This window comes from Oncorhynchus nerka, linkage group LG9b (assembly GCF_034236695.1).
Source record: "Oncorhynchus nerka isolate Pitt River linkage group LG9b, Oner_Uvic_2.0, whole genome shotgun sequence".
Lineage (NCBI taxonomy): Eukaryota > Metazoa > Chordata > Actinopteri > Salmoniformes > Salmonidae > Oncorhynchus > Oncorhynchus nerka.
Window position 1 is genome coordinate 37,921,326 of NC_088424.1, and position 14,563 is coordinate 37,935,888.

Sequence of the window (14,563 nt, forward strand, 5' to 3'; positions counted from 1 at the left end):
AGATTAAGTCTATTCTGGACTAAAGAACATGCTAAGTGGAGCATTTTTCTAGCCTAGGACTAGTGATTTTTAGTCTAGGACTAAGTCTACTCTGTCTGGGAAATCAGCTCCGAAAGCTATGCATTACTAAATCAATGCAATGTATCAGGTGGTGTATAACTGGCATGGTGTTTGATCCCAACCCTCCTCAGGATGCCAGTCTGCCAGTCAGGAAGACATAGATGTGGTTGTAAAGCTGTTGAGCTGTGGGAGATGGAGAGATTCCTCTGTGCACTTTTATGTCAGCATTCGTGCAGTTCAGCCCACGTCAAACAGGGAAGCTGTCTCGTAAACATGTCACTCCACACAGCACTCATAAAGCCTTCACAAACACAACACAGGCCTGGGTCTTAACTGGCACTGACACGTCAGAACCCACACACATACTGGCAGACAGACACACACAGACAGACAGACAGACAGACAGACAGACAGACAGACAGACAGACAGACAGACAGACAGACAGACAGACAGACAGACAGACAGACAGACAGACAGACAGACAGACAGCTGAATTAACTGTTTTCCTTCCCTTCTTTCTCAAACCATTAAACATTTACAAAAACAGAATCTGTCATAATTTCAGAGAAAATAGTATATGCAAATCTGGAATGTGAACACTTACAAACACCTTACTGATTGTAATATATAATAATATATGCCATTTAGCAGATGCTTTTATCCAAAGTGACTTACAGTCATGCCTGCATACATTTAACATATGGGTGGTCCAGGGAATCAAACCCACTACCCTGGGGTTACAAACACCATGCTCTACCAACTAAGCTACATACTAAGGTCTAGTAATAGAGTGTTAATAACTGCCTTATTCATGATCTACTACTAGACAGGAGCACCATACAGGTTTACCATACCCCATTTGACCCTCCGCTTTCATCTCTGCCACATCCACCGAGAAGAAGCCATATAATTCTAACAAGCTCGGTTGAATAATTCAAAGGCAAAATAAAGAAGTGAAGTCTCCCATGGGTGATGAAAGCTTTGCTTCCCTAACTTATGCTGTTACATAATGAGATGCTGCGTCAGTGCTGCTGCTCTCGGACAGGCAGGCTGAACTGAAGCTGTGGTGGCATAGGTAGGTGTTGCTGACGTAGTGTGTGTGGGTGTGTGTGGGGGGGGGTGTTGCTGACGTAGTGTGTGTGGGTGTGTGGGGGGGGGTGTTGCTGACGTAGAAACAGCCCAGGACCTGCTGGTGATGCTGATAGGCTAACCATCATAACAACTGAATCTGATGGTGATGCTGATAGGCTAACCATCATAACAACAGAATCTGATGGTGATACTGATAGGCTAACCATCATAACAACTGAATCTGATGGTGATGCTGATAGGCTAACCATCATAACAACTGAATCTGATGGTGATACTGATAGGCTAACCATCATAACAACTGAATCTGATGGTGATGCTGATAGGCTAACCATCATAACAACTGAATCTGATGGTGATACTGATAGGCTAACCATCATAACAACTGAATCTGATGGTGATACTGATAGGCTAACCATCATAACAACTGAATCTGATGGTGATACTGATAGGCTAACCATCATAACAACAGAATCTGATGGTGATGCTGATAGGCTAACCATCATAACAACAGAATCTGATGGTGATGCTGATAGGCTAACCATCATAACAACTGAATCTGATGGTGATGCTGATAGGCTAACCATCATAACAACTGAATCTGATGGTGATGCTGATAGGCTAACCATCATAACAACTGAATCTGATGGTGATACTGATAGGCTAACCATCATAACAACTGAATCTGATGGTGATACTGATAGGCTAACCATCATAACAACTGAATCTGATGGTGATGCTGATAGGCTAACCATCATAACAACAGAATCTGATGGTGATACTGATAGGCTAACCATCATAACAACTGAATCTGATGGTGATGCTGATAGGCTAACCATCATAACAACAGAATCTGATGGTGATACTGATAGGCTAACCATCATAACAACTGAATCTGATGGTGATGCTGATAGGCTAACCATCATAACAACTGAATCTGATGGTGATACTGATAGGCTAACCATCATAACAACTGAATCTGATGGTGATGCTGATAGGCTAACCATCATAACAACTGAATCTGATGGTGATGCTGATAGGCTAACCATCATAACAACTGAATCTGATGGTGATGCTGATAGGCTAACCATCATAACAACAGAATCTGATGGTGATGCTGATAGGCTAACCATCATAACAACTGAATCTGATGGTGATGCTGATAGGCTAACCATCATAACAACTGGACCTGGTGAAGATGGATCAGTCATTGCCTGTGTCTGAAATAGTACCCTTTGCCTATATAGTGCACTACTTTGACCAGGGCTCATAGGGCTTTGGTCAGAAGTAATGCACTATATGGGGAATAGGGTGCCATTTTAGACACAGCCACAGTTCCCATTGTGGCGAGAACATAGAAATGGAAGAAGTAGAATCAAATCAAATCAAATCAAATGTTATTTGTCACATACACATGGTTAGCAGATGTTAGTGTGAGTGAAGCGAAATGCTTGTGCTTCTAGTTCCGAATGGAGTAGTTGTAACATAGAAACCAGTAGTTCTATTATTTACAGGATTTCTATGGTACCATGTACAGATTATACAAATAAAACATGATGTTCAGTTGAACAACTTGAATAGTGGTATCCCAGAGCTAAACATGTGAATTCCAATGAGTATTTGAAGTGGATAACGGTACTGTAATACCCACACCTACTGCTACTCCCAGTTTGAGCATCAACCATATCCCTCTTTGCCTTCTCTGATTGGTGGGTGATGTAGAGGTCATGGGTCAAACCTATCCCCAGGGATTTAGACTCTTAAGTACAGGAGAATGAAGCAACAAAACACTATCAGTTTGGCTGCTGATTGGCTTTAATAGCTGCGGTTTAATGACCTGCTTTTGAAAAACATGTCCAGGTGCCAGATGGATTTTCACAACCTGACAGCACTCCGATGTTTTTGAGAAATGAGAGAAAGGGTTAGCCAATGAGCCACAGCGCTCGGAGGGGGACTGACAAACATCCAAAGAGGGTCAAAATGACACCCATTTTCTGTGTCACGTTGATTGGTCCATATGCTACAGCTAAACAGTGTGAGAGATGTAGCCTAAACATCGGCATTCATGGATTTCTGTTTAGCACTTGGTGGTGGAATAGTTCTCCATTCACTATTGACAGCATGATGGACAATGTTCTATCACTTGTACTTCTACCCAGGGGCATACAATGGGGTACAAACTGTGTCTGACACTATTTATCCCTTACAGTTAAACACAAAAATAGTAAAAATCCACTGAAAGTAAATGGAAATAGATATGTCATAGCGATTATCAATTCATCACTCATCATGTTGACGCTGAACACAACCCCCCGGTCTGCTCCAGTGACACAAGTGACATCAGTGACACTTATACGTCTCTGCAGCATCTATCTTTAAAGCTGTTTCATCTCAACCCCCCCATGGCCTCCCCTTTTCCCTCTCCTCTCTACCCTTTCCTCTCCCCCCAGTCCTCGCTCCTCACCATGAGGAATTCTAATTTGGGTTCAGTGCGGACAGCATTTTCAGATATATAATTAATTCACTGCATTCCGGCCTAAATCACTTCATTATAATACATAGCACATCTAGCAGTGAGTGAGAGGCTGGTGACAGCCAAGTCAAAGCCTGTCTCCCTGTCTCCCATCCCGCCAGAGAGCAGAGGTAAAACAACATCAAAGTCACTACTGCTGTGTTAATTGGATTTCTACGGAATCAGAAACACACTGAGATTGACTCTGAGAGAGCTAATGTCCACGGGATGTTGGCCTGTGCAAGTCTTACATTTTGTTTTATATTTTCCTCCATTGAATGTCTGAATACGTTTACGTACATCTATGAGCTACCGTCTTTAAAAAAGTGAGTTCCAAAAGGATCATTTGGCTGTCCCCATAGGATAACCATTTCTGGTTTCAGGTAGAACTATTTTGGGTACCATGTAGAACCCTCTGTGGAAAGGGTTCTACAGGGAACCCAAAAGTTTTTTTTACTTAGAACCCAAAAGGGTTCTTCAAAGGGTTCTCCTATGAGGACAGCTGAAGAACCCTTTAGGTTCTAGATAGCACCTTTTTTTTCTAAAAGTGTACATACTGATATTTAAACCTCTATATACAGTAAGAACTAATGGTGGCCACAGTAGATCCTAACTCAGTCTGAGTAATGGAGGTGGTCAGAGACTTGATTTGTGTCTGAGAGAAGACAGCCCACATGAAAAAAGACTACAGTTTAGAATCCTATAATAAACTGTAGTAAACTGTAGAAAACTACACTGAGTGTACAAAACATTAGCAACATCTTCCTAATATTTAGTTGCACCCACTTTTGCCCATGGACTACAAGGAATACAAGGTGACATGGACTACAAGGTGTCAAAAGCGTTCCACAGGGAGGCTGGTCCATGTTGACTCCAATGCTTCCAACAGTTGTATCAAGTTGGCTGGATGTCCTTTGGGTGGTGGACCATTCTTGATACATATAGGAAACTGTTTAGTGTGAAAAACACAGCAGCGTTGCAGTTCTTGACACACTCAAACCAGTGCACCTGGCACCTATAACCATACCTCGTTCAAAGGCACTTAAATATTTTGTCTTGTCCATTCACCCTCTGAATGGCACACATACACAAGCCATGTTTCAATTGTTTCAAGGCTTAAAATTCCTTCTTTGACCTGTCTCCTCCCCTTCATCTACACTGATTCAAGTGGATTTAACAAGTGACATCAATAAGGGATCATAGCTTTCACCTGGTCAGTCTATGTCATGGAACTAGCAGGTCTTCTTAATGTTTTGTACACTCACTGTAGTATCCATTGACCATGTGTAGTACTTAAATCAAATCAAATCAAAGTTTATTTGTCACGTGCGCCGAATACAACATTGAAATTCTTACTTACAGGCTCTAACCAATGGTGCGAAAAAAAGGTATGTGTGTGTGTGTGTGTGTAGGTAAGAAAATAAATAAAACAACAGTAAAAAGACATTTGAAAAAATGGGGGGGGGACACAAAATGCAAATAGTCCGGGTAACCATTTGATTATCTGTTCAGGAGTCTTATGGCTTGGGGGTAAAAACTGTTGAGAAGCCTATTTGTCCTAGACTTGGCACTCCGGTACCGCTTGCCATGCGGTAGTAGAGAGAACAGTCTATGACTGGGGTGGCTGGGGTCTTTGATAATTGTTAGGGCCATCCTCTGACACCGCCTGGTATAGAGGTCCTGGATGGCAGGCAGTTTTGCCCCAGTGATGTACTGGGCCATACGCACTACCCTCTGAAGTGCCTTGCGGTCGGAGGCCGAGCAATTGCCGTACCAGGCAGTGATGCAACCGGTCGGGATGCTCTCGATGTTGCAGCTGTAGAACCTTTTGAGGATCTCAGGACCCATGCCAAATCTTTTTAGTTTCCTGAGGGGGAATAGGCTTTGTCGTGCCCTCTTCACGACTGTCTTGGTGTGTTTGGACCAATCTAGTTTGTTGTTGATGTGGACACCAAGGAATTTGAAGCTCTCAACCTGCTCCTCTACAGCCCCGTCGATGAGAATGGGGACGTGCCTGGTGCTCCTTTTCCTGTAGTCCACAATCATCTCCTTAGTCTTGGTTACGTTGAAGGATAGGTTGTTCTTTCTGGCACCACCTGGCCAGGTCTCTGACCTCCTCCCTATAGGCTGTCTCGTCATTGTCGGTGATCAGGCCTACCACTGTTGTGTCATCAGCAAACTTAATGATGGCGTTGGGAGTCGTGCCTGGCCATGCAGTCGTGGGTGAACAGGGAGTACAGAAGGGGACTGAGCACGCACCCCTGGGGAGCTCCAGTGTTGAGGATCAGTGTGGCAGATGTGTTGCTACCTACCCTCACCACCTGGGGGCGGCCTGTCAGGAAGTCCAGGATCCAGTTGCAGAGGGAGGTGTTTAGTCATAGGTTCATGTGTTGAACGCTGAGCTGTAGTCAATGAACAGCATTCTCACATAGGTGTTCCTTTTGTCCAGGTGGGAAAGGGCAGTGTGAAGTGTAATAGAGATTGCATCATCTGTGGATCTGTTTGGGCAGTATGCAAATTGGAGTGGGTCTAGGGTTTCTGGGATAATGGGGTTGATGTGAGCCATTACCAGCCTTTCAAAGCACTTCATGGCTACGGACGTGAGTGCTACAGGTCTGAGTCATTTAGGCAGGTTGCCTTTGTGTTCTTGGGCACAGGGACTATGGTGGTCTGCTTGAAGCATGTTAGTATTACAGACTCAATCAGGGACATGTTGAAAATGTCAGTGAGACTCCTGCCAGTTGGTCAGCACATGCCCGGAGAACACGTCCTGGTAATCCGTCTGGCCCTGCAGCCTTGTGTATGTTGACCTGTTTAAAGGTCTTACTCACGTCGGCTACGGAGAGCGTGATCACACAGTCGTCCGGAACAGCTGATGTTCTCATGCATGCCTCACTGTCGCTTGCCTCGAAGCGAGCATAGATGTGATTTATCTCGTCTGGTAGGCTCGTGTCACTGGGCAGTTCGCGGCTGTGCTTCCCTTTGTAGTCTGTAATAGTTTGCAAGCCCTGCCACATCCGACGAGCGTTGGAGCTGGTGTAGTATGATTCAATCTTAGCCCTGTATTGACGCTTTGCCTGTTTGATGGTTCGTCGCAGGGCATAGCGGAATTTCTTGTAAGGTTCCGGGTTAGAGTCCCGCACCTTGAAAGCGGCAGCTCTACCCTTTAGCTCAGTGCGAATGTTGCCTGTAATCCATGGCTTCTGGTTGGGGTATGTACTGTGGGGACGACGCCCTCAATGCACTTATTGATAAAGCCAGTGACTGATGTGGTGTACTCCTCAATGCCATTGGAAGAATCTCGGAACATGTTCCAGTCTGTGCTAGCAAAACAGTCCTGTAGTTTAGCATCTGCTTCATCTGACCATTTTTTATAGACCGAGTCACTGGTGCTTCCTGCTTTCATTTTTGCTTGTAAGCAGGAATCAGGAGGATAGAGTTGTGGTCGGATTTACCAAATGGAGGGCGAGGGAGAGCTTTGTACGCGTCTCTGTGTGTGGAGTACAGGTGATCTAGAATTTTTTCCCCTCTGGTTGCACATTTAACATCTTGATAGAGATTTGGTAGAACTGATTTGAGTTTCCCTGCATTAAAGTCTCCGGCCACTAGGAGCGCCGCCTCTGGGTGAGTGGTTTCCTGTTTGCTTATTTCATTATACTGCTGACTGAATGCGGTCTAGGTGCGAGCATCTGTCTGTGGTGGTAAATAAACAGCCACGAAAAGTGTAGCTGAGAACTCTCTAGGCAAGTAGTGTGGCCTGCAATTTATCACAATATACTCTACTTCAGGCGAGCAAAATCTTGAGACTTCCTTAGATTTCGTGCACCAGCTGTTGTTTACAAATATGCACAGACCGCCCCCCACCTCGTCTTACCGGAGTGTGCTGTTCTATCCTGCCGGTGCAGCGTGTATCCCACTAGCTGAATATCCATGTCGTCATTCAGCCACGATTCCGTGAAGCATAGGATATTGCAGTTTTTGATGTCCCGTTGGTAGGATATTCGTGATCGTACCTCGTCTAGTTTATTGTCCAATGATTGCACGTTGGCGAGTAATATTGACGGTACCGGCAGCTTTCCTAGTTGTCTTCTGTGGGTCCGGATGAGGCATCCGGCTCTTCGTCCTCTGCATCGCTTCCTTTTGCGAACAATTGGGATGTCTGCCCTGTGGGGTGTTTGGAGAATATCGTGTGAGTCCTGCTTGTTGTTGTTGTTGAAGGAATCTTTGTCTAATCCGAGGTGAGTGATCGCTGTCCTGATATCCAGAAGCTCTTTGTCTAATCCGAGGTGAGTGATCGCTGTCCTGATATCCAGAAGCTCTTTGTCTAATCCGAGGTGAGTGATCGCTGTCCTGATATCCAGAAGCTCTTAGTCTAATCCGAGGTGAGTGATCGCTGTCCTGATATCCAGAAGCTCTTAGTCTAATCCGAGGTGAGTGATCGCTGTCCTGATATCCAGAAGCTCTTAGTCTAATCCGAGGTGAGTGATCGCTGTCCTGATATCCAGAAGCTCTATGTCTAATCCGAGGTGAGTGATCGCTGTCCTGATATCCAGAAGCTCTTAGTCTAATCCGAGGTGAGTGATCGCTGTCCTGATATCCAGAAGCTCTATGTCTAATCCGAGGTGAGTGATCGCTGTCCTGATATCCAGAAACTCTTAGTCTAATCCGAGGTGAGAGATCGCTGTCCTGATATCCAGAAGCTCTTAGTCTAATCCGAGGTGAGTGATCGCTGTCCTGATATCCAGAAGCTCTTTTCTTCTGTAAGATACGATTTCAGAAACATTATGTTTCCAAATAATTTACAAATATCGCGAAAACCCCCCACATAATAGCACAATTGGTTAGGAGACCGTAAAACGGAGGCCATCTCCTCCGGCTCCATTTCCGTTATTTCCATCATTCTTAGTTTAGCTAAATGGTATAGTAGTTGTGCGTTCTCAACAGACATTCGGGTGCTGTCGTAAATTCGCCCTGGCTATCTACTCCGATTTCAGAGCACTCTCGTCTGAGTGTACCAGAGCGCAGAATAATGAATTTACGAGTGATCAACACCAGTTGAATATGGCCGGTGTCAGTAAACGTCGGCAAAAAAGCATAATTAAATTGTTGCCAGCAGCACAGTTACAGTCACCAACGCTCTGGATAACATGAAAACTGCCTAACCAGCTCTGCTAGGGCGAGTAAAATGTTCAGAGTGGTCTCATTTTTGTCTGGAAGTAGCTAGCAGGCTAGCCAATGTTAGCTTGGGTGCTTGACTGCCGTTGTAAGGTCAGAACGTTCAAATCAACCCAACTCCTGGGCCAGAGCGTCCAGTGTGCGCTGCGAGAGCGAAACACCCTGAATTTAACAAACGGACAATCTGACAAGGCTCTGAATTTACGAGTGCACACTGGCACTCCACATTGAATGAACACACCCAATGTCGTTAAATGTCTAACTAGTCATGTGTTATGTTAACTAGCTAGCAAGAGGTTGCATAGCAACAGCATCAACTTCCGGTAGACAGGCGAAGAGCTAGTACGCTCAACTGAAAGCATACTGTTCATTTACAGAATACTAAAATGAACTAATAGTATATAGTATGCAGTATATACTCATTAAGTATGTAGTATACAGTATGTTAGTATGGGTATTGGAGCACAGCTCATGTATTGTGTTCTCTACTGTTTATAGAAAAGTGCAGAAGCGCTGAACCATCCGTTCAGACCCCAGTCTACCTACCTACAGGTTATGGAAATGTTGCATTTTTAGTATTTCTTCAGTAGGTTTCCTGAAGGAGAAAGCCTGTACTTCTATGTCAAAGACAATCAATCAAAAACACTACAGTAAATACTACAGTAATGTCCGCAAAAACATTACTGTAAGTACTACAGTATACTACAGTCAGCAAAGATATTACATGAATTACTATGGTATATACTACAGTTTTCTTTTAATACATAATTTATACTATAATTAACTGTAAATACTACAGTATACTACAGTAAATACAACAGTAAGGTATGCAAAAACACTGCAGTGAATATTCTAGTATTTATACCATAGTATACTATAGTCATTTTTTGTGGAGATCACTTCTGTGGCCGACATGTAAACAATCCTCCATCCACCTACATGCTTCAGGCAACGCAGCTTGGACTGTGAAAGACCTCTGCTGAGTACTGAGCTACGATCCTGTCCAGCCTTTAGGGTGACCAATCCTGCACTAACACACCTGATTAATCAAATGACTCTCGGCTGATTCATTGGATTAGGTGTTTCAATGCTGGGCCATGCACCCACTTCATCTGTCCAGGACCAAGATTGGCTGGTGGCCATCCCCCTGTGCTACAGTGTGAACCCACAGAGACAGACTGACTCCACTCTCATCAGGGGCAGAAGGTTTAAATGACACTTAGTAATATTTGGAGGCATAGAGAATTCCTCCAGCTGAGAGCAGCTTCACTGGACCGACAGTTTCTTTTCTGGGTGTTTTAATAAACATACAGTGGTCCTCAGCTCAGAAACCATAATCCCTAGCAGAGCAGAGTCGTCGGAAAAACTGACAGCAGATTATGAGGAGTAGAACGTTTCTATTGTAATGTACTGACTTGGCCTCTCTGCAATACATGGTGGAGTGGTCAAATGGATTAGAGTTATTAAAGAGACCAGGAAATACAAATGAGAGACAAACTATTACAACTCTTTCAGTTCCATTCAGTGGGAAGAGTTCCATTACACTCCAAGTGCAGTCTGACATGGATGCCTAATCTTCCTTCATTTGATTCAAGGTAGGATAAAAAGATTCCATTCACCTGTTCAAGAAGTTCTAGAACACCAATATTTTGATAAAATATTCTGTAAAATCAGCCACTGTCTGCTGTAAAACCAGTCACTCTCTGCTGTAAAACCAGTCACTCTCTGCTGTAAAACCAGTCACTGTCTGCTGTAAAACCAGTCACTCTCTGCTGTAAAACCAGCCACTCTCTGCTGTAAAATCAGCCACTCTCTGCTGTAAAACCAGCCACTCTCTGCTGTAAAACCAGTCACTGTCTGCTGTAAAACCAGCTACCTGGCAGGTTGTTCATCTCCCCCTGGGAGACACCATTCCTCACCGATGAGAGACACCGTGTATCACACAGAGAACTTTTAGCACCCGTTGCCCGGGGCACGAGAAGAAGGATGAAAGGTAATGGAGAACCGTCTCATTGCAGATCTAATAGAGGTGAAATACAACGAGTAGGATTGGTAACAAAATGTGATCCAATATGATTTACAACTAGGTAATTACATTTCACTCCTCATAGGAAAGACCTTGAAATGAAAAGTAGCATTGCCGTAACAGGATATTATCCTGATATTACAGGATATTGAGGATATTCCCAGACAAACATGACTATTATTGTCCTGACATCTCTGACTATGGCCCAAAATCGCATAGAAAAGGTAAGAGGCAAGAGACTTCGGACCATCTATAGGTCATAAGTCCCCCCCCCTGCTCGGTTCCCCGTAGCGGCCAGTTAGCACTGCACCTCTCAAGGACACAGCCAACAGAGAGAGGGAAGGAGAGAGAGAGAGAAGGACAGGGAGAGAGAGAGTGTGAGAGAGAGAGAGAGAGAGAGAGAGAGAGAGAGAGAGAGAGAGAGAGAGAGAGAGAGAGAGAGAGAGAGAGAGAGAGAAGAGAGAGAGAGAGAGAGAGAGGGGGGGAGGGGGAGAGAGAGAAGGTCAGAGAGAGAGAGAGCAAGAGAAGGACAGGGAGGGGGAGGGAGAGAGAGAGAGAGAGAGAGAGAGAGAGAGAAAAGGTAGAGAGAGGTAGACAGACAGAAAGAGAGAGACCGAGAAGAAGATAGAGATGGAAGGGAAGCACAGAGGGAGTGGGATGAGAGCAACAACGTGTGTGCAAGAGAGAGAGATTGGGTGGGAGAGGCAGGGAAAGGGAGAGAGGGAGATTGGGTGGGAGAGGCAGGGAAAGGGAGAGAGGGGGCCATGGTGAGGACATCACCTTCAGGACGACATTGGCAGCAGGTCTGCTGCCTCATCAATTCTGCTGCTGCCCAGAGGGACGTCATATCTCCCACTCCACCTTTCCCTCCTCTTACACATCTGTCTCCCTCCCTTAACCCCCTTGCTACCCCCAGCCCGCGGCAACGCAGCTCTACCTGGGTGAACACACCCGCTCACTCCGATTGGCTGCTGAGAGGTAGGAACACTCCCCCAGCTCGACAACCACAGAGACTCTGCTTGGAGACAGGAGCCAGGGCTTGTGTTGCTAACGCTGCTGCTAACACCAGGCGACACTACTGCAACACTACTCATTAGCACTAGACTACAGCTTGCTGGCTGGGCTCTGCAGGTATCTACCTGGGATCTACAGAGAAACTATATGGTGTTATACTGCTATACAACAGGTACTATCTGGTACCTATGTCAAAGATCAGTTTGTAGGCCACCTTACTACCAACTAGGTACAACCAAAAGATGCCTAGTGGTTCAATAATAAAATAAAGTAATTCTTACTTTACTTATAAATCACTACATTTTACGATGTCATTGTTACATAGCCTATCATTTGTGAATTATTATGCATAGCAGAAGTAATATGACGGGAAAGAATAGCCTAGCAGTAAAGGAATAATGGTAGTTAATTCATTCATTCATTTAGTAGTACTACTAATACGCAGGAAATTAAGCTATAATTTCACTGCACGTTTCAGGCAACATGATCATCACCATAGTTAGAACACAACTGATTGTTGTTGTATCACTGCAGTAATCAGTATCATCATTAAAACGCTTTGCCGTCACATTCTGGAAGCAGCCCATTTAAAACTGCCACTCATCTGGGGAGCAAAATACATGCCCAAAGGACATCAAACAAACACTTCAGAGGACAGACACGTTTGTGATGGTTGGAGATTTGTCAGGGTGGAGATGTGTCAGGGTGGAGATGTGTCAGAATTGTGATGTGTCAGGGTGGAGATGTATCAGGGTGGAGATGTATCAGGGTGGAGATGTGTCAGGGTTGTGATGTATCAGGGTGGAGAAGTGTCAGGGTGGAGATGTGTCAGGGTGGAGATGTGTCAGGGTTGTGATGTGTCAGGGTGGAGATGTGTCAGGGTGGAGATGTATCAGGGTGGAGATGTGTCAGGGTTGTGATGTGTCAGGGTTGTGATGTGTCAGGGTTGTGATGTGTCAGGGTTGTGATGCGTCAGGGTGGAGATGTGTCAGGGTGGAGATGTGTCTGGGTTGTGATGTGTCAGGGTGGAGATGTGTCAGGGTTGTGATGTGTCAGGGTGGAGACGTGTCAGGGTGGCTTTGATTATGCACGTATGACTGTAAGTCTTTTTGGATAAAAGTGCCTGCTAAATGGCATCCATTGTTATTATATTAATACTACTACCATGGCTAGCTACTAGTCATTTTATTTTACAGATTGTGTTTTATCACCAATGCTCTTAAAAACATTACTTGATAATATAACACCCATAATCGCCTAACTTCATAATATAATTTTATGATCATGTCATTTAATAGTAATTTCATGTGTCAAAATGACTCTATAGTCATGTAGCAGGGATCCAGAGGTGTGGGTCCATTTTCTTTCCCTGGGGGACAGAGTTTTTCCTGATTTGGTAACCTAACCAGGTATAAATCCAGAGGTGTGGGTCCATTTTCTTTCCCTGGGGGACAGAGTTTTTCCTGATTTGGTAACCTAACCAGGTATAAATCCAGAGGTGTGGGTCCATTTTCTTTCCCTGCGGGACAGTTTTTCCTGATTTGGTAACCTAACCAGGTATAAATCCAGACCATATCGGGTATGACAGTGATTCATCAGTTGGAAAAAGGCTTTGTTTGGGCTATGATGGGACCAGAGTTTTTCTAATCAGGTCACATGGTTTAAAAAAGAACTCCTGGAAAAACTCCTGGGCCTAGGGCAGCAACCTTGTTCATATAACATATGATATATTTTAAAATTAGACTAACCTGTGAGGGGTGTTTACACAGACAACACCTGTACAATAGAATTCAAAGGGCTGAGCTTGCTTTGTGCAGGTTTGTATCGTGTAGAGGCCTATGCAACTATAATTAAAAGAGTAACTCAGAGTCTGTCATCACCAGCGTTGTGTTGTTCATTTCAGGTAGGCTAATCATTTTGGATTGAAAAGGTCCCCTCCCCGGAGATGACAGGGCACCCTGGCTGTAGCATATGAAGCTGTGGTTGTTATCCGTAGCCTACAGTTGATCTGTCTGAAAAATCATCTCATTTCCATCCCATACAGCATGTCAGATTGATAACGTTAAGGTGGAGGCTGCTGCAACATTTCTGTGAAGGGTTTTTGTTTGTGTCTGTTGGGAGTGAGGTGTTATCACACTAAATAAATACCGGAGGAAAGAGGAGAGCGCTCTTTGTGCTTTACTAGACGACTTGCCTTGTGCCGGCCCGCACAACCTGTGATTTCTGTGAATCTGATTGGTCAAGACACACACAAGAACCTACTATGACATGAACGACAGATACATTATTGTATGTGAGTTGACAAATCATAAAGCAAAACAGTCTAAAAAAAAATGAAAATGTTTCCCTCTTGTTAACACTTTTGCATCAATATTCTCATTAAGCTAAATGAAAAATGGTGGTGAGCTGCGGGCTGTGTGTTCAGAAGAAAATTGACCAAAAATACAAATTGGGGAAATTATACCACCAACCTAAAGGAACTTTGGAGACTGGAAGGGGCATTTTCTCTGCACAGGTAGAGTCCTGTCTGTGCATGTGCCTGGTACTGCCTCATCATTTTTAACACTTGAAAACACTTCATTTAGTCTACATCATCATGAATATTGAGTCTGGTTGGCTGATACTCGCATCAGAGAGACACAGAAAGGCATAGAGAGGCAAATCACATAAATCATCAACATCAATG

The 14,563-nt window shown here is 44.3% G+C and overlaps 1 pseudogene; it reads right to left on the reverse strand.

Moving 5' to 3' along the window:
• LOC115114026 (potassium/sodium hyperpolarization-activated cyclic nucleotide-gated channel 2-like) overlaps window positions 1-14,563 on the reverse strand; it is a 73,978-nt pseudogene that overhangs the window by 6,024 nt on the left and 53,391 nt on the right.